Here is a 20,890-nt window from a genome sequence, read left to right as displayed (position 1 = left end):
GGATCCTCACTCAGCCCCACCCTCTTCAACATCTACATGAGCCCTCTCGCAGCCATCACCCGCCAACAGAACCTCAACATCATCTCCTATGCCGACGATACCCAGCTGATCCTCTCCCCCACCAACGACCCCACCACCGCCAAAGTCAACCTCCAGGAAGGAATGAGAGACATCGCAGAATGGATGAAGATCAGCCGTCTGAAACTGAACTCAGACAAGACGGATGTCCTCATCCTCGGACCATCTCCCTCCATGTGGGACGACTCCTGGTGGCACCCTGCCCTGGGCAACGCACCCATACCAACAGACCACGCACGCAACCTGGGTTTCATCCTGGACTCCTCCCTCACGATGACCAAGCAAGTGAACGCAGTCTCATCATCCTGCTTCAACACCCTGCGCATGCTCCGAAAGATCTTCCGATGGATCCCCACAGAAACCAGGAAGACGGTCACCCAGCCACTCGTCACCAGCCGTCTGGACTACGGGAACACCCTTTATGCTGGAACCACAGCCAAATTCCAGAAAAGACTCCAGTACATTCAGAACGCCTCAGCACTACTCATCCTGGACATCCCTTGCCGCAGCCACATCTCTGCCCACCTGAAAGACCTGCACTGGTTCCTCGTCAACAAGAGGATCACGTTCAGACTCCTCACCCACGCACACAAGGCTCTCCACGACATGGGCCCGAAGTACCTCAACAGCCGCCTCACTTTCTACATACCCACCCGCCAGCTCCGATCCGCCATCCTCGCACACGCCTCCGTCCCACGAATTCGGAAATCCACAGTCGGAGGAAGATCCTTCTCCTACCTGGCAGCCAAGACTTGGAACTCCCTCCCCACTCACCTACGGCTGACCCGGGATCACCTCTCCTTCAGGAAACAACTCAAGACCTGGCTGTTCGAGCAGTAGCGACCCCCCCCCTCAGCGCCTTGAGACCCTTACGGGTGAGTAGCGAGTCATAAAAATTATTGTGATTGATTGATTGATTGAGCTCTATGATTTTTTGTGCACACTAACCCGCGCTACGCAGTTCCTTTCTGCCCAGGTGTCCAAAAGGAAGGAGAAGAGCTCCATCGATCCAGAACTTCCACCTATTCGTCCTGGGACTCTGATCTTCGTCCGGAGGCACGTCAGGCACTGAAAGGACCCCAAGTTTGACGGACCCTTTGCAGTGACTGATTCCTCTCCAACTGCCGTCCGGATAGCCGAGAGGAAGGCATGGATCCATCGGAAGGACGTCCGCCTCAATCCTACGCCTCCGCATCAACAAACAATGGACTGAGAGAGGAAAGTGGCATGCCCATGGTCCCCCTGAATGAAGACAGCGGTTTCCCGTCCACTGCCGAAGAAGAAGAAGAAGACACCCCCGAGCTGTTCCGTGAATACAGCAGCCGTGATGCAAAGGTAATGGCTCTGTCTCTGTTGGGCGTAACACAGACTGTAACACAACTATCTTCAATTTCGACATGCAATTTGGCACCTCCGCATTAATGGACTACTACTGGGCTTGTGGAGAACGCCTTTATCTCCACCTACCTCCTCAGTGGCTCGGACTGTGCTCTTTGGTGACTCTGCATGAAGTACATCTGGTTGTGCCGGCATCGAATGCCTCCCACATACTGTCACACCCTATGTCAGGCAACGTGACATTCCTTCACCGCCACCGGCGAACAGCGGAGTACTTCGCAGCAGAAGCCCTTGGTAAAGTTCCAGAAGAATTCCGCCTCTTCAACGAGGCACAACTTTTTTTCGGAGGGGTAGTTCCAATATTCCAAACGAATGCAAATGCCCGTTGGCTGGAAGTAACTCGCTATGAGGTCATTAAAGCCATTAACAGCACCAGAGACGGACTAAATGCAATCAGGGAACAACTGCGCCCCTTAAGACTAATGGTTTTGGAACATCGCTACTTCCTCGACATGCTGACTGCCAAAGATGGTGGGTTGTGTCATCAAATCGGAAAATCCTGCTGCACTTTCATACCAGGAAACGATGAGGATAACGGATCAATAGCGAGGGCCATTGAGGAGTTGACAAAATTGGGAAAAGAAATGACCGATGAAGGAGGTGCCCCTGCGGACATTATTCCAACGGACTGGTTCGATTTTGACTGGATGCCTTCATGGCTAACAGCAATTTTTAAATTAATGATACCCATAGTTGGGATTATGATAATTCTGTGTTGCGCCTTTCAGATTGTGAGTCACTGTATTAAAAGCTTAAGTACCAAAGCTGTAGTGATGAATTATGCGAGCACAGGGATCTACCATGAAGCGAAGTATGAAGACATGGATCGGGTTCCTGGGGATGGGACTGGAATGCAATTAGAAATGAGCGAATTAGCAGCACCTGGCACTCACTATAGCATACCCACAGCTCCCCCACTTCCCCCAAGTAGGGACATCCTGAGCAAGAGCCCCGCAGCAGCCCAATACGAACGCCTGCTTAATGAATCAGGTGCAGAATATGCCGAAATACTTGTTAGGCCAGATGGAAAAAGAGCCAAGAAACAAGAGCAATTCCAAGGCAGCTTTAAGTGTTATGTTAACGACATGCCCTGGGTACCCCCACTGGCTAAAGGGTCACCGAGATACTCAGTTAAGAGTGTGTTCATAAATGAACAAGAGGGGGGAGATGATGAAGGGTTAAAATCACGCTCTACCATCTGATCACCAAAAAGAGCATCTATTATCTACCTTGGTAGTATAAAAGTGCTATATGGCCCCACCCAGGAGAATCTGGAAAATGCTTTAAAACCCTCACCATTTGCTATGTATGAGCAGCATATTAAATTCCACAAATCCCCTGAATTCTGGGGTTATAGACCCAAGGCAAAGGCCAAAAAGACATGCCTTAGGATAACAAAATGCACTAGGCCCACAATAATGTTAAACATGCATTTCTGGTTCACTGAAAACAACGTGGTAAATTGGGCTAACACGAAGTACAGTAATTTTCCACAGCATCAAAACCAACGCCCACACACGTACACAAACCCAACTGGTACAAGTTGGCACATCTTGGGACTTTTTACTGAAATATTGTTTTGAAACTTAGCTTGCCGAAATATAAGCTGCAACATCTTGCAATACTAGTACCTGGCGTAAGTTCCGCTCTCACATACATTTTTAGAAATTTGTACAGGACAAGATGTTCTTAGTTTATGTTCTGCGGTCAAGCATGCCCAACCAACCGTTAGGACACCTGACGGCCCCCACTGTCCTAGGACAATGCGGTCAAGCCACCTGTGTCAGAAAATACGTCAGGACAGTGTCAGTTCTGCAATTTCAGGTATAAAAGATTCAGCATCACAATCAGAAGACAGAACTCTCCAGCTGACTTTGGCGAGATTCTCCGGTCGACCGTTTATCTGATTTGGGACTGCCAAGCCTATTCTATCAGGTGATGCATTCCCAGATAAGATAATACCTCTATCTCTCTTAGAATTCTTTACTTTACCTAGGATTTTTCCATCCACACCCAATCCCTTATATTCTTAAGGTACCTTAGCAGCATTAGATCTTGTAGGGTTACTCTTCCTAGTTAGGTGCTTTAAGGCACTAGGCCTGATAAAAATGTATTCTGTATAACTCAGCTAAATTCAATTATGCCTCTTAAGGATCTTAGCCTCTGGTATTTGTTCTTTCTGAAATGCTTAAACTTGCTAAAATGATTCTCTCCAGGAGACTTGTGTGACAACGAAATATTGTCTTGAACTGGTTTTCAATGTTTTCTTAAAGTTTCAAGTTAATCAAATCTCGCATTTTAATAATTAATCACTTCTGTTTGCCTCGTAGCATTTTACAAGCAATCTTCATCTAGCATGTACCCATGACAGAGTAAAGCCTGGTTTTCTTAAGCGTGTTCTTTAGTAATACATTTTATTGAAATACATATGTTTTTGTGTAATAAAGTGCCACTCCAACGTGAAATATTGTCATCTCACTTCATTGTTCCTCTTTTATCAGTGCATTATTGAGACGGTACTCCAGATCACAGTAAACGTGACCACACCCTCAAAGGGGGCTCAGAAGGGCCTCCAGTTTCCCCTCTGTCACATGCACGAGGAAAATCTGATGTAAACAATGCAATAACACAGGCCATGCACTGGAAGAATCTGATGCAAACAATGCATTAACACAGGCCAGGCACTGGAAGAATCTGATGCAAACAATGCATTAACACAGGCCAGGCACAAGGAGATTCTGACGCAAACAATGTAATAACACAGGCCAGGCACGAGGAGAATCTGATGTAAACAATGCAATAACACAAGCCAGGCACGAGGAGAATTTGATGCAAACAATGCAATAACACAGGCCGGGCACGAGGAGAATTTGATGCAAACAATGCATTAACACAGGCAAGGCACGAGGAGAATCTGAAGCAAATAATGCAATAATACAGGCCAGGCACGAGGAGAATCTGATGCAAACAATGCATTAACACAGGCCAGGCACTAGGAGAATCTGATGCAAACAATGCATTAACACAGGCCAGGCACTAGGAGAATCTGATGCAAACAATGCAATAACACAGGCCAGGCACTATGAGAATCTGATGCAAACAATGCAATAACACAGGCCGGGCACGAGGAGAATCTGAAGCAAACAATGCAATAACACAGGCCAGGCACGAAGAGAATCTGATGTAAACAATGCAATAACACAGGCCAGGCACCAGGAGAATCTGAAGCAAACAATGCAATAATACAGGCCAAGCACGAGGAGAATCTGAAGCAAACAATGCAATAATACAGGCCAGGCACGAGGAGAATCTGATGTAAACAATGCAATAACACAGGCCAGGCACTGGAAGAATCGGATGCAAACAATGCAATAACACAGGCCAGGCACTATGTGAATCTGATGCAAACAATGCAATAACACAGGCCAGGCACGAGGAGAATCTGATGTAAACTATGCAATAACACAGGCCAGGCACTGGAAGAATCGGATGCAAACAATGCAATAACACTGGCCAGGCACTGGAAGAATCTGATGCAAGTAATGCAATCACACAGGCCAGGCGTTGGGAGAATCTGATGTAAACAATGCAATAACACAGGCAAGGCTCGAGGAGAATCTGATGCAAACAATGCATTAACACGGGCCAGGCACTGGAAGAATCTGACGCAGACAATGCAATAACACAGCCCAGGCACTATGTGAATCTGATGCAAACAATGCAATAATACAGGCCAGGCACGAGGAGAATCTGATGTAAACAATGCAATAACACGGGCCAGGCACTAGGAGAATCTGACGCAAACTATGCAATAACACAGGCCAGGCACTAGAAGAATCTGACGCAAACTATGGAATGACACAGGCCAGGCACGAGGAGAATCTGATGCAAACAATGCAATAACACAGGCCAGGCACAAGGAGAATCTGATGCAGGTGAGCATGTAATAGCTGGCGGGATCTAGTGTACTGTGTGGACAAGGGGGTGGGAGGGCAAAGACTAGCTTCATATGGACTGAAGCATGGGCAAAATGAGTAATATTTTAAGGAAGTATTACCATACAGTAAATCATGCAGAGTCAGTTGTTTGTTTTTTTGGGCCAGGTACGGGATATTACGTACCAAGGGGTGTCAGAGATATTATACATTTTCCTACAAGGGTCATCTGCTTTACAAAGAATTTCAATACGAGGAGTGACTCTAAAAAGCAGCGGCGGGACATGCAGTGAGAGGAGAGAATGCAGAGTATCACTAACGTTATGGAACAGCACACAACTTTAGAGGTTACTTAGATACAAGGGAGACACCTGAAATGGGCTCTGCACCTCACACGTACGCAGTACACAAAAGCGCCTTTACACACAGACCAAACATCCTAGGAGGGGCCGAGGGGAGACATAACATCTAATCCCGGCTTTACCACTTTACCTAAAGATGCTGGAAATAAACACCAAATGTTACTTCTCGACAGGGCCACTATATAGGTCCTTATCCTGGGATTGTAGTCCCTCGGCCTCTCCCTCACGATCTCCACCACCCCACGTGTGGTTTACTGCACTAGGAAACTGTGCGACCAGGAGACTCTGTGTTTAACCCTGACTTACCAATTTGTAAAATATTGAGCTTCAGGAATCACTAAGTAAATTTATGCCTCCCCCCCCCATTTATGTCCAAGATCGGGGTATTTACTACCATCCTAAAGTTGTAAGTAAAACTGTGCTTTTAAAAATGGGCCCAGACTGTGGTGATGCGTCTTTAACTAAAGATTCCTTCCAGCGGCTCCTGGAATGTTGTTGTTGATGCGTTGTCAGGAGTGTTGTTGATGCGTTGCCAGGAGTGTTCCCAGCAGTTACGTTCCTGGTGCAGTTGGGTGAGTGGTGAATAAATCTTACCCTTAGCCTACCGATGACACGAGAGTTTGATTACCACATAGACATTGCCTCTGGTGGGGGGGAGGGGTACACAGCGCCCACTCTCATGGACTATTCACCAGAATGTAACGTGGCCAAGTAATAACCTTTGGAAAAGGTAGTTCTGCGTTCATCAGACTTAAACTGTTTAGTACTAGGTGAATCCTACTCTTTCTGTGCCTCTGTTCACTGATCTGACAATGTATGTACCTCGAAGGAGGCTGGATGGAAGAAATAAACAGCAAAGGCATGTTCCAAGCACAAACCACCAGCATGGATTTCATTCACTCGTTCAAAGCTATTCAACTGCAGGTCTCCGCACTCAATATCAGCATCTCTAAAGGCTGCTTTCTAGAAAACAATGACGAAGGACAGGACTCTAACAGGATAAAACGATTCAACTCTTAATGTTGCAAAAAAAAACTCTGGAATTAAATCAATACTATTCGAATAATCAAGGTTCGATTTAGAATAGAGACATTGCTGTGCTGCATTAAAAGAAATCAGCAGCAACAATAGCTATTCTCACAACAAAATGTACTTATTTCAAGTTTGGTTTGCATATTTTACAAGAAGGGGATAAAGCGACAACTGATAGGACAATAAACCCTTATTAATAGTGACCACATAACAACCGTCTCCAGGTAGGAGCGTCTAATCACAAAAGACCTGCTAATACGGTGCACGACTACAGCGCATCAAACTGTGACTATGACATTGGTCTATCAAAACATTTGAGTTCTGCGTTTGTTCTTTTCGTTAGGTGTTGATCCTGGAAGATATAGGTTGATGGGTTTCGGGCTTGTGCTTTATGCACGCTTCAGTAATTTGCGGAACGTATTTCACACAAACATCGCACCATTTGAGGAGGCCATTGGGGTGAGAGTTAGTTGCGTAAAATGGAGCACTACAGGGGTTACTAGCTTCTCACAAGGGCATGTCCTCTGTTTAGATAGCTGTCCAGAGGGCCAAAGACCTGGGTGGGGCCATAAATGTAAGCAATGGCCCAGAGCCGCCATGGTTAATTTGTATCCCTTGGGTCAGTTTGCTTGTGTGGTGGCGGCAAAGAATCGTAGTATGCTGAAATGGTTGGGTTGCGAACACGATTGACAGACTGGCATGTGGACACTCACTACAGGATCCTTACTGCCTGGCAGCTCCTGCCACCTAGCACCAAACAATAAGGACTTGTATAGCTGAGCTGTGTGCGCCCTCCAGGCTGTTCCAGTTGTGCTGGCATCACCGAGCTGCACTAAATGATTGCTGGCAATGGAGCAGACCACCCGAGGGCGCGACAAACCTGAAGAATCACAATAACAAAAAGTTATTATTTTTAAGATTCCTGTGAGGGTGTTACCAGTACGTCTTTAATGCAGTATTTTCATGGAAACCTTAAAAAAAGGTTAACACTAGCTACAGTAGGATTGCGGTTACTAAAAATGTAACATCTGATAGCACAGTAAGCATTTACACGTTCTCTCTTTTTGCAAATTATGCTCGACTGATCTTATACTCTGTACAGCTCATCCTATAATTTGTGTAGCGTATTGTATATTTTGTTTAATTCTTTCTTTAAACTATTGGCTTTCATATTCAAAGTGCTGTCTGTCACGGGCAGGGACGTCATAGCACTGTAAATATACAAGTCACTATGCCCTTGTGCACCAACCAGGATTCAAATTAGCGACCCTCCAGTTTGAGACAAAGACATCAGAAATTATAACACCAAGTCCAGTGCCCCAGGCGATCTGAATGGCGTCTGAGTTGAGCCCATTTACGTAAACGCAGGCCATAGGCTGTGTGTCTAGTCGCTTCATACGTGATCTCAAACTCCCTGACATAGCAAGCCGCCTAAACGTCTCGATCATAAAAGGCTACTCCAGGGAGTAAAACACCTTATCGGCATCAGCTGACTTCATGTCTGGGTTTACCCGATGCAGCACTGCGAATAAGGTCTGTAGATGAACCGCTGTAGATCTACATCGGACAAATCCCGACTGTACAGGGGAGACTGTTTTCTCTAGTAGGAGGGATAGCCGAGTCGCATCACCTCAGGCAGAAATTTATTGTCATTGTTACCCAGTGGCAGAGGGCAATAAGATAATCACTTAAAGGGTCTTTTCCAGGCTTAGGGGGCACTGATATGACTGCATCACTTATAGACGCCAGCGACACACCGCCCTTCAATGCCTCGGCATACACCTCCAGCAGGTATGCGGCTGGTATTTGTTTGTAAAACTCTACACCAAACCTTCAGATCCCGAAGCCTTTCCTCCTCCTAGGGCGTCTATAACGGCAACAATCTGTGGCCCAGAGATCGATGGCTTATGATGGGATGTGAGAGACAATTTATATAGCGCTGCACAGCTAGTTCGGGAAAGAAGTGTCCTGGCCCTAGTATGAGCGCATAAGTATCAAAATCCCACAGCCCCTGAACACGAACAGAAAGGTTTTGATTTGTTTCCTGAAAGAACTCATGTTTTCTTGGGCGCACGGGGCAGGTGGGAGGGCATTCCATTCCAGGTACCTGCAGTCACCACAGGCAGAGAGCAGCCATCTATTCTGATTTTTATAAACTTAGAGACTTTATGCAGCAAAGCACAGTAGGATCTCACCACTCGGCCAGCTGATGTCAGGCAAAAAAGAAAGAACAAATAAGAACGAGCCCCCTGATTGTAGAGCATTATGACATTTAGGGGCATATGTATGAACAAGCCCTTTTGCGATTCCTTAATAGTGATTTTTAGCGAATTGCTATTAAGGAATCGCAAAATGCTAAGTATGTAGGAATCGCAATAATAATTGCGGTTCCTTAACATTCCTTAATTGCGAATTCACGACTGAGAAATGCCTTCCCATTCATTCCTATGGGCTAGAAGGCCCATAGGAATGAATGGGAAGACATTCTCAATTTGCGATTCGCAATTAGAGAATCGCAAATTGAGAATGCAATTTCAAGGGTGCCAGGGTGTCAAAAGGACACCCTGTTGCACCCCTGAAATATGTATGTAATACACATGGCACTTTGAAAAATGCAAAAAAGTGCATTTTTCAAAGAAATCGCAAATTACCACCAACTTGAAGTTGGTGGTAATTTGCGATTTCTTAAGGCCAAATTGCACTTTTTCCATGCTTCATACATTGCATTTAATGGATCGCAATTTGCGATTCCTTAAATGCAATCGCAAAATAGATAATTGAAAATTTTGCGATTCTCTAATTTGCGATGCCCTTTTTGGATGATACATCCCAAAAGGCCTTTTCCAGTTCTGAGAATCGGCCTGTTTGCAAACGGGAAAAGGGCTTGATACATATGCCCCAAAGTGCTTTAAATTGACAACTTTTCAGGACAGGAAGTCAGTGCAATTTGACCAGTTTGTTGGAGAGCGACGTTGATTTTTTTAACCTCAGAACCAGCACAGCTGCTGTATTTGTAGCAGCAGCAATCTATGAAGGCGATATTTAGATATGCCTACGTATAAAGAGATGCAGAAATTCCTTCTCGATAGAAGGTCCTTCCTAGATGAAGCAGGGATGAATTGAAGTATTTTTCTAATAACTTTCAGCAGTCAGAAGCCTGTAGAGCAGGTGATTTTGATGTATCCTTTTAGGGACAGATGCAAGTCCACCCAAACTCCCAGTTTGCTGACCTGATGGAATGGGATGGACAGATCTCCCAACGACACCGGCCGCCGCCCTTGTGCCATGAGGCTCCGGTCCCAAATATCACTATTTCTGTTTTTTTCACTGTTTAGCGCCAGGCAGTTTGAGCTCATCCAATCAGTGACTTCCAGGCGGCATCTCCTGAAATTACTGGGTATTTTATCTGTATTTAATTCTAATCCAATGATTTGTGTACATTTGATTAGAGATGATATCGAATGGCTCGATCAGGCGTATATTCTTCTAATCTAATGATTTGTGTATCATCGAGTAGAGGTGATATCGATTATCGAATGACTCAATCAGCTGTATTTTCTTCTAATCTAATGATCTGTGTATCATCGAGTAGAGGTGATATCGAATGACTCGATCAGGCTGGCCAAGTGGGCCATCTAAAGATTGAAAAGATTGTGGCTCAAAACCAGCCGGGGGGATGGGAATTGTCTTAGGGGTTAATCTGAAGTTAGCTGGTGCCACCGCTTGGGTCGGATCTTTCAAAAAGGATAAAAACCAAGCAGGCACTTTCCCCTTAGACCCACCATCTCCAATCTCTTTAGTAAAGTGGAGTGGGAGATGGTATCAAAGGCTTCTGATAGATCTAATCAGATCAGAGCCCTACCTCCCCACCCCCATACATAATGTCTCTAATATCCCAGGTGGCTTTAGCTCTTTTGGAGCCCTGGATGGACTTTGTGCAGAAGTTGGTGGGACTCAAGGTATTTGGTGAGCTGCTTGTTCACCGTGGCCTCAGTTAGTTTGGTGAACATCAGGAGCAGAGAGACAGGCACATCCTTTGAGTTAGAACTGCTGTGCCTACTGGAGCAGACATCTGGAAGTAATGTTGTCTAAAACACTCTGATTTGCTGCAGGCTGGTGTGCAACGGAGGGAAAGAACAAGAAGGTTGGGCTTGGATGTGTCCCAGAGTAATTACCAGAGCCTGGGACGAACTCAAACATCCCTCCCATCAATTTGCTTATTCATAAATACGCCAGGTGTGCCCATGTGTGGGTCCTGTGCTCGCTGCACCGCTGGAATCAAGTCACACCCTACAGTCAGAGCCCAGATGTAGGTCCCATGCTCGCTGCACCACTGGAATGAAGCTGCACCCTACAGTCAAGGCCCAGATAGGCTGAAACCGGTCTTGGGTTGATTGTGTTCTGGTTCAGAAAGGATCTGGATTGGCTCTTCAGGCTGGACTGCCCTATTGGAAGAGGTCTAAAGCTGATTTGCATATGTCTGCTTCCTGTTTGAGGTGGCATTGTGGGTCAAAAACCAGTTGAGCTCCCTCTCAGGCTTGGCCTGGTGAGGACCTGGACGTGAGCTGGAGTCTAGTAAGGAAGAGGATGTGATCAGGGCCTGTTGAGGACCAGGACGTGAGCCAGGGCCTTGTGAGGACCAGGAAATGTGTCGGAGCCTGGTAGGGACCTGGACGTGAGCCGGAGTCTAGTGAGTACAAGGATGTGAGCCGGAGTCTGGTGAGGACCTGGATGTGAGACAGAGTCTAGTGAGGATTAAGCATGGGCGGATTTTGCGAATTGGCAATCCGCGAAATTGCGTATTTACGGATTCGCAATCCGCAAAATCCGCGAACTCTCGCAAATTTTGCAGATTCCTTTTTTTTTGTGTTCGCAAGTGTTTCTGCCATTTCGCAAGGGTTTTTTACCAGTTCGCAAACGCAAACGTACTTGTTGGGTAGCAACGGTCGCGACCATGTTGTTTCTACGTCTGGTTCATCACAGCACCCTCTGTTTCACCACTGCCACCCTCTGTTTCACCACTGCCACCCTCTGGCTCACCCATGCCATTCTCTGGCTCACCCATGCCACCCTCTAGTTCATCACTGTAGATTATGGGGGGAAAAAGCACACCTGCCCTGCCTCAACTGACATGAATGAATTAGGGGCTGATTAATGTGTCACTGAATTTGAACTTTCAGGCTGCCTGGCACCTGCTTCCTTATCTGTAATTGCTTTCTGTTGCAGTGTAATTTTTTTTAACAGGACCTTTGTTGTATACTTGTAGCTATTCTCTGAGCCTGCTGTGAGGGTCAGAGCAGGGTCAGAGAATAGTTGCAAGTAGGCAACTGAACTCTGAAGGGGCCCCTCAGGAAGCACTACAGGGAATGGTTACTAATGATAAGATTTAACTTTTGCACCTGCTGAGTGCTTTCAGTTTTGCAAAAATCCAAATATTCAGCAGCATCCACAAAAAGTAATCCTTCCAGGCACTACAGGGAATGGTTACTAATGATAAGATTGAACTTTTGCACCTGCTGAGTGCTTTCAGTTTTGCAAAAATCCAAATATCCAGCAGCATCCACAAAAAGTAATCCTTCCAAGTCAAGATCCAAATCAAAGTGACCAGCACATGAAGAAAGCACTGGGAGGAGCCTGCTGGACAGGATCAGGAAGTTGGAGACTGTGGGGCACTTCCTTCCTCCCAACCCCCCCCCCCCCAAAATGGACTCCTTGCAAAAAACAGTGCAGGCAAATGTCAACCTGAGGAGTTATTCTGATAAAAATTCATAATTTTCAAGGTTTATGCTGCCTGCTGGTGGATTTCTTGTGCGAAATTGCAAATTTTGCAATCTCGCAATTGCGAGATTGTCGCTGCCCGCCGCATCTACGTGTTCACAAGTGTTTACTCCCGCAAAATTGTATAGTATTCTAGTTGGCAAGTGCGACCAAGCAAAAAATCCGCTTCGCACGGATTTACGAATTTTCGGATAAGTTCGCGAGAGTTCGCGGATTGCGAATTTACCGAAAATCCGCGAACGGAACGGATTTTACGCCCATGCCGATGTGATCAGGGCCTGGTAAAGACCAAGATGTGACCCGGGGCCTTGTGAGAACCAGGACGTGGGCTGGGGCCTTGTAAGGACCAGAAAATGAGCCTGGGCCTTGTGAGGATGAGGATATGTGCCAGGGCCTGGTGGACAGGACGTGAGCCAGGACCTTGTGAGGATCAGGACGTGAGCCTTGGCCTGGTATGGACCAGCACGTGAGCAGGGGCTTGGTGGACCAGGACGTGAGGCGGGGCCTTGTGAGGACCAGGACGTGAGCCAAGGCCTTGTGAGGACCAGGATGTGAGCCAGTGCCATGGGAGGACCAGGACATGAGCCGGGGCCTTGGGAGGACCAGGAAGTAATCCAGGGCCTTGTGAGGATGAGGATGTGTTCAGGGGTCTGGTGGACCAGGACGTGAGCCAGGGCCTTGTGAGGACCAGGACGTGAGCCATTGCCTTGTGAGGACCAGGACTTGAGCCAGGGCCTTGTGAGGACCAGGACGTGAGCCAGGGCCTTGTGAGAACCAGGACGTGAGTCTGAGCCTGGTATGGACCAGCACGTGAACCGGAGCCTAGTGAGGACCAGGACGTGAGCCGGAGTCTAGTGAGGACCAGGACGTGAACCAGGGCCTTGTGAAGACCAGGACATGAGCTGAGGCCTAGTGAGGACCAGGACGTGAGCCAGGGCCTTGTGAGGACCATGACGTGAGCCAGGGCATTGTGAGGACAAGGACGTGAGCCAGGGCCTTGTGAGGACCAGGACGTGAGCCATTGCCTTGTGAAGACCAGGACTAGAGCCAGGGCCTTGTGAGGACCAGGATGTGAGCCGGGGCCTGGCGGACCAGGATGTGAGCCGGTGCCTTGTGAAGACCAGGACGTGAGCTGGGGCCTTGTGAGGATCAGGACGTGAGCTGGGGCCTTGTGAGGACCAGGAAGTGAGCTGGGGCCTTGTGAGGACCAGGATGTGAGCTGGGACCTTGTGAGGATCAGGACGTGAGCTGGTGCGTTGTGAGGACCAGGACGTGAGCCAGGGCCTTGTGAGGACCAGGATGTGATACGGGGCCTTGTGAGGACCAGGTCATGAGCCAGGGCCTTGTGTGGACCAGGACATGAGCCGGGGCCTGTTGGAACAGGATGTGAGCTGGAGCCTGGTGGACCAGGACGCGAGCCGGGCCTTGTGAGGACCAGGACGTAAGCATGGGCCTGGTAGACCGGGACATGAGCCAGGATCTGGTGGACCACGACATGACCCAGGGCCTTGTGGGGACCAGGGCGCAAGCCAGGGCCTTGTGAGGACCAGGACGTGAGCTGGAGCCTGGTGGACCGGGATGTGAGCCAGGGCCTTGTGAGGACCAGGACGTGAGCCGAGGCCTGGTGGACCAGGATATGAGCTGGGGCCTTGTGAGGACCAGGACGTGAGCGTGGGCTTTGTGGACCTTGTGAGGACCAGGACGTGAGCGTGGGCCTGGTAGACCAGGACCTGAGCTGGGGTCTGGTGGACCAGGACGTGGCCCGGGACCTTGTGAGGACCAGGACGTGAACCAGGGCCTTATGAGGACCAGGACGTGAGCCAGGGCCTTGTGAGGACCAGGACGTGAGCCATGGCCTTGTGAGGACCAGGACGTGAGGCAGGGCCTTGTGAGGACCAGGACGTGAGCCGGGGCCTTGTGAGGATCAGGACATGAGCCAGGGCCTTGTGTGAACCAGAATGTGAGCCGGGGGCCTTGTGAAGACCAGGACGTGAGCCGGGGGCCTTGTGAAGACCAGGACGTGAGCCAGGGCCTTGTGAGGGCCAGGACGTGAGCCGGGGCCTTGTGAGGACCAGGATGGGAAACGGGACCTGCTGGACCAGGATACTGAGCCAGCTCTCGCTCCCTTGGAGAGGCCAGACTAAACACATGGTTTGTCCTCTCTTGCAGGACCAGGGAAGGGTCAGTCCAGAGATCCAAGGATACCAGAGACTGGGGCTCTGGACTTGCGCCCCCTGTTTTTCATTGTATTTCTCCCTGAAATAGATAAAACTGTGTGAAATCTCCTTGAGAGAGATTCATATTATCACAGATCTCACTGGACTCACAATCTGCAGAGAGAGGCTGATAATGAGCGTCCTTGCACATGAACTGTTCTACTCTTATCTGCCACGATGCCCCGGGAGGTACCAAATATTTCCGTAGAGTGATCCCCCGAATATTCATGCCTGTACTTTCATGTAATACGTAATTGCATTCTGGGGGTTGTAGTCTTGGTTACTTTACTTACTCTCGGTGCTTCTCCCAGGAGCTCTCGGTGAAGGATTCTCATTAAGGACAGAGGAGCCCAGACTTCATTCCACCCCATACAGCGCTTCTCACTCCGCCCTGAGCCTCGCGGCGCTATGCACAGTCCCCCGAAGAGAGACACTGCTCCCCTGGATAGGCCTCACCTCCTCTGCACCTGGACAGGCATCTCCTCCTCTGCACCCCTGGACAGGCCTCACCTCTTCTATCCCTTTGAACAGGCCTCTCCTCCTCCGCACTCCTGGACAGGCCTCACCTCCTCTGCACCCCATGGACAGGCCTCACCTCTTCTTTACCTCCGAACAGGCCTCTCCTCCTCCGCACTCCTGGACAGGCCTCTCCTCCTCTGCACCCCTGGACAGGCCTCTCCTCCTCAGCACCCTTGGACAGGCCTCACCTCCTCTACACCCCTGGACAGGCCTCACCTCCTCTGTACCCCCAGGACAGGCCTCATCTCTTCTGCAACCTTCGACTGGCCTCACCTCCTCTGCACTCCTCTGGACAGGCCTTTCCTGCTCTGCACCCCCTGGACAGGCCTTTCCTCCTCTGCCCCCTGGACAGGCCTCACCTCCTCTGCACCCCTGGACAGGCCTCTCGGGCATTCTCCCAAGGAGCTCTCGGTGAAGGATTCTCATTAAGGACAGAGGAGCCCAGACTTCATTCCACCCCATACAGCGCTTCTCACTCCGCCCTGAGCCTCGCGGTGCTATGCACAGTCCCCCGAAGAGAGACACTACTCCCCTGGATAGGCCTCACCTCCTCTGCACCTGGACAGGCCTCACCTCCTCTGCACCCCGGACAGGCCTCTCCTCCTCTGCCCTTGGACAGGCCTTTCCTCCTCTGCACCCCTGGACAGGCCTCTCCTCCTCTGCACCCCTGGACAGGCCTCGCCTCCTCTGCAACCCTGGACAGGCCTCACGTCCTCTGCGCCCCTGGACAGGCCTTACCTCCTCTGCACCCCTGGACTGGCCTCGCCTCCTCTGCACCACTGGACAGGCCTCACCTCCTCTGCACCCCGGACAGGCCTCTCCTCCTCTGCCCTTGGACAGGCCTTTCCTCCTCTGCACCCCTGGACAGGCCTCTCCTCCTCTGCACCCCTGGACAGGCCTCGCCTCCTCTGCACCCCTGGACAGGCCTCACGTCCTCTGCACCCCCTGGACAGGCCTCACCTCCTCCACTCCCCTGGACAGGCCTCACGTCCTCTGCACTCCTCTGGACAGGCCTCCCCTCTTCTGCACCCCTGGACAGGCCTCACCTCCTCTACACCCCTGGAGGGGCCTCACCTCCTCTGCACCCCTTGACAGGCCTCTCCTCCTCTGCACCCCTGGACAGGCCTCTCCTCCTCTGCACCCCTGGACAGGCCTCACCTCCTCTACACCCCTGGAGGGGCCTCACCTCCTCTGCACCCCTTGACAGGCCTCTCCTCCTCTGCACCCCTGGACAGGCCTCTCCTCCTCTACACCCCTGGAGGGGCCTCACCTCCTCTGCACCCCTTGACAGGCCTCTCCTCCTCTGCACCCCTGGACAGGCCTCACCTCCTCTGCCCTCTGGACAGGCCTCAGCTCCTCTGCACCCCTGGACAGGCCTCAACTCCTCTGTACCCCTGGAAAGGCCTCACCTCCTCCACTCCCCTGGACAGGCCTCACCTCCTCTGCACCCCTGGACAGGCCTCACCTCCTCTGTACCCCTGGGCAGGCCTCTCCTCCTCAGCACCCCTGGACAGGCCTCACTGCCTCTGCTCCTCTGGACAGGCCTCACCTCCTCTGCACCCCTGGACAGGCCTCGCCTCCTCTGTACCCCTGGTCAGGCCTCACCTCCTCTGCACCCCTGGACAGGCCTCACCTCCTCTGTACCCCTGGGGAGGCCTCTCCTCCTCCACACTCCTGGATAGGCCTCTCCTCCTCTGCGCCCCTGGACAGGCCTCACCTCCTCCCCTCCCCACTCAGCCTCAGCAGTTCTCCTGAAGACACCATTAATGGGGGGAGGGGGGGAATCTGATGATCCAGTGATTAATAAAATTGCAACCAAGTGAGTTAGCAGCTCTCCTACCTGAGCAGAAACCTGTCCAGGCTCTCTCCTCCTCCTGGGGGCAGATCTGGGGTCTGAGGGGGGGGTATGTGAGGGTCTGAAGATGGAGGTATCTGCCCACCAGACAGGGCTCCTTCCTCCTCTGCAGCAGGTTGGACACACCAGGAGAGGCCGGAAGTGATGTCACCACCGCTACTAGTGCTGTCTCTGCCGCTGCTGACCCGGAAAAGGAAACCCTTCTCCCTTTCATCCAATGTGTGCTCAGTGGGTTTCATCAGCAGGCGAGGAGCGCCCTCTGGTGGCCGCTGACGGAACCGCCGCTTCCAGGCTCCAGGAGTGAATACATTTCACACAAACAAGCACTTATACCCGTAAAGACCTGGGATTTCAGATGTCACAGACGTGAATGTTTTTAAGGGTCAGACAGTTCAAGTACAGGGCCACACACTTTGCTGCTGTAAAAAAGTATTTATAGCTTCACTTCAGACGAGCATCTTCCAAACACTGACGTAAAGGACTTGAGAGTATTTACAGAAAGGTGACAACTGGAAGTGGCAGTCTGTATTTCAATGAATATATCTGAATTTCAATGAATATATCTGTATTTCAATGAATATATCGGTATTTTAATGAATATATCTGTATTTCAATGAATATATCTGTATTTCAATGAATATATCGGTATTTTAATGAATATATGAGTATTTCGGTCAGTTTTGCAATTAAACTGGGCAGCTTATTTATTCTATTAAATAATTTATTTGCAGTTTTTCAAATCCACAACGTGCTAGATAGCAAAGTAAACAGAGGTAAATACCATGGAGTTTTATACACCATATCAGTGACAATGAGGCATAGGTCATGTGTCAAAGCGAAAATTGAAGGAACAGCTTATTTCTAATTTTCCTATGTCTGTGGCTTATTCCTTATATTTGATACGGTTTTATATCCTCGAACAAGACTGAATTGTAGGTTCTAATTAGGTTTTGAGTTTCTGGTTTAAGAGCACAACTGTCTCCTAAAATATTAAGAAAGCGGTCTCTTCCAGGCTTTGTTGTTTTGTTTACAGTAACCAGCATCCTCTCTCAACAAAGATTCACTGACAAAAAATAAAGCCATTTATCTTTGAAACAACTAATTCCTAAGATAGAGATATCAAGTATGAACCAGAAATTTCTCACACACTTTGCATTGTATCATGAAAATGAGTGGGTGTTACTGGTCTGAGGGACAGGGGAGGGGCATTTCACTACTCGAAAATATTCTACTCCTTCACATAGGCCCCTATATCACAGTACACTCGTCATCAATACACCATTGATTAGTGAGTGCGTCAACTCTTTGTAGCATTGTCATGCAAACAGTCTTGAATGCCTCAACAGCGACAGTAGTTTGGACGTGTATACATCAAAGCCCTCAAACCTCACTCACACATTTGGAGGTCGGTCTGAAGTGTCACTCAAACGTGGCCCATTCTTCCAAAATATGGGGATTAACTAGAACTTCACACGTGACTATTCGGCACAGAGCAGACCCTCTGTCCCACATTTTAGTGGCAAAACTTTTCTTATATTTCACCATGAGTATTGCACACAGTTCAGTGGAATGTTAAATTAAATGTCAATTTTAGTGAGACTTGGTTGTTAATTTTATCACTTTACATTTGTTCTGATCATGTCTATAAATTCAGTAATGTCTCTTCCTTTTTTAAAAAAAAATATTTTTTATTATAAAGCTTGAAAACATTCACAAATTAGATCCAATTTACAAAAGCTATACAGGGAGAGCAAAACACCAGGAATAACAGCTGGCAAACTAATACAATTATCCTAAATCATATCTTATTTTACAAAGCAAAATGACAAATATAATAAAAACATATATAAAAAAAAGAAACTAATTGATCAACCAATGCCTTAATGGTGGCCATATTTTTACACCCCTCTCCCTTCTCCTCCTGCCGCTTCTCAAAAACACAGCTGACTCCAGATTATGAATGCTCTCCAATTTTGAAAGGTAGGGGAGACTGGATTTAACCATTCTGAGGTTATGCACAGCCGGAGTAGTGTCATTGCAATGGACAGAAAGGCAGATTCACAGTTTGATCTAGCACTGTGCGTTTCAGAACCCATTATCACCAGCTCCGCTGCAAGCACAACCGGGATTTTTAAAGAATTATTGATAAACAGCTGAACATCCTGTAAGAATTTGATTAACTTAACACATGAAAAAAACATATGTATATCGTTCACAGCATGCATTGCATACCTTGGACAGCACTGAACGCCACTGCCACTCCATTTTGATATTTTATTGAGAGTATAGTATGTCAAGTAATGCCATGTAGCTTTGGGAGCGGAGGCTTCCTGAAACTAAAGCTGAGTGTGAGAGCTCCAGAGCCTGACCTACATCCGTGCCAACTGTCTCGAATTTCAAATCCAACTTCGAGTTCTGGATGTGAAAGTCATAAGGGAGACCCAACAACAAACTTTGATACAGGGTCCCAATTTTAACCTTCCTCAGGATCATATTCATGAGTGGCTGATTGCCCAGTGCGGTTGGGGAATTCTGCAGGAGAGTACCTATATAGCTGCGCAATTGTAAAACAATTTTAAAATCATGCGTACCTAAACAAAAACATTTCTTGTAAAGAAGAAAAAGAAGCCATATTGCTATCATATACTAAATCGCCCAGCGTAATAATACCATGAGATCTCCATCTTATTACAACTGAATCCTGGAAAATAGAGGGTAACAGCCTGGCAGCAGCAAGAGGTGTGAAAATATTTATTTTAGGGATCGACCATTTTCGTCGCACCTTCTTCCAAACTGAAAAGATTGCCTTTGCTACCTTAAACTTGGTCTTTTTATAATAACTGGGCTCTAAAACTGAGGAAAGAATCCCTTTAGCCTCCTCTCCCAACCTGATTTCAAATATGGAGGGACTAAGTGCTGGTGAGAGTGGGGAGCGCAGGCCGAATAAAGGCTGAGCAAGATGTTGCAAGAATGCCGCCCAGTTATATAACAAAAGATTAGGAACTGCCCACCCGCCCCTTTCCAGTGGCAAACACATCCATTTAGCGACCTTTCGACGGTAACCCCATAAGAACCTATTGCAGCATCTTTCTGCGCTATTGAGGCTGGACTGGGCAAATTCCAGCGGAATGGTCCTGAATATATACAAGAACTTTGGTAGGATCAACATCTTCAGCACATTCCTCCTGCCGAATAAAGATAAATGCAAGTTATCGAACCTACGGAGGGTGGAATTAACAGTCCCTATTGTCGGTAAAATTTTCATCTCCGGTATCTGCTCTACTGCAGCCGTTATTTTAACCCCCAGGTAAGTTGCAACTTGGACAATTGGTGCTTCAGAAGGACCCATGGTAGGAGACTGAATCACCTGTGTTTTCTGAACATTGAGTTTGTACCCTGATATACGACCAAAAGATTCAGCCTGTCTCTTGATTTCTGGAAATGCCGATGAAACATTGCTGGTTAAGACAATTAAATCATCTGCATATGCCAGAACTTTCAATTCGACCAGGTTCACCCTTACCGGAATAATTTCGGGAGAGGGCTCCAATTTGCTAATAAACAGGTCAATATAAAGGGCAAATAAAAGGGGCGAACAGGGACAACCCTGACGGGTGCCCCTATTGATGTCAAACAGCCTTGTTTGGAAACCTGAGATAGAGAGGGTGGCTTGTGGGAAAATGTACAGCGACTGCAGCGCAAAGATGAAGCTATGGG

The 20,890-nt window shown here is 48.4% G+C and overlaps 1 protein-coding gene across 1 annotated transcript in view; it reads right to left on the bottom strand.

The window, feature by feature from the left end:
• LOC144805160 (uncharacterized) overlaps positions 1–17,296 on the bottom strand; it is a 68,734-nt gene extending 51,438 nt beyond the window's left edge. The window contains exon 1 of the mRNA XM_078671947.1: positions 17,159–17,296. The gene's annotated coding sequence lies outside the window, so the exon portion shown is untranslated. The remainder of the gene's footprint in view (positions 1–17,158) is intronic.
• Between the last annotated feature and the right edge of the window lie 3,594 nt (positions 17,297–20,890).

The sequence above is a fragment of the Lissotriton helveticus genome, chromosome 1_2 (genome assembly GCF_964261635.1).
Source record: "Lissotriton helveticus chromosome 1_2, aLisHel1.1, whole genome shotgun sequence".
Lineage (NCBI taxonomy): Eukaryota > Metazoa > Chordata > Amphibia > Caudata > Salamandridae > Lissotriton > Lissotriton helveticus.
Note: the sequence above shows the minus strand (reverse complement) of the source record. Positions and strands in the feature narration are given on the sequence as shown.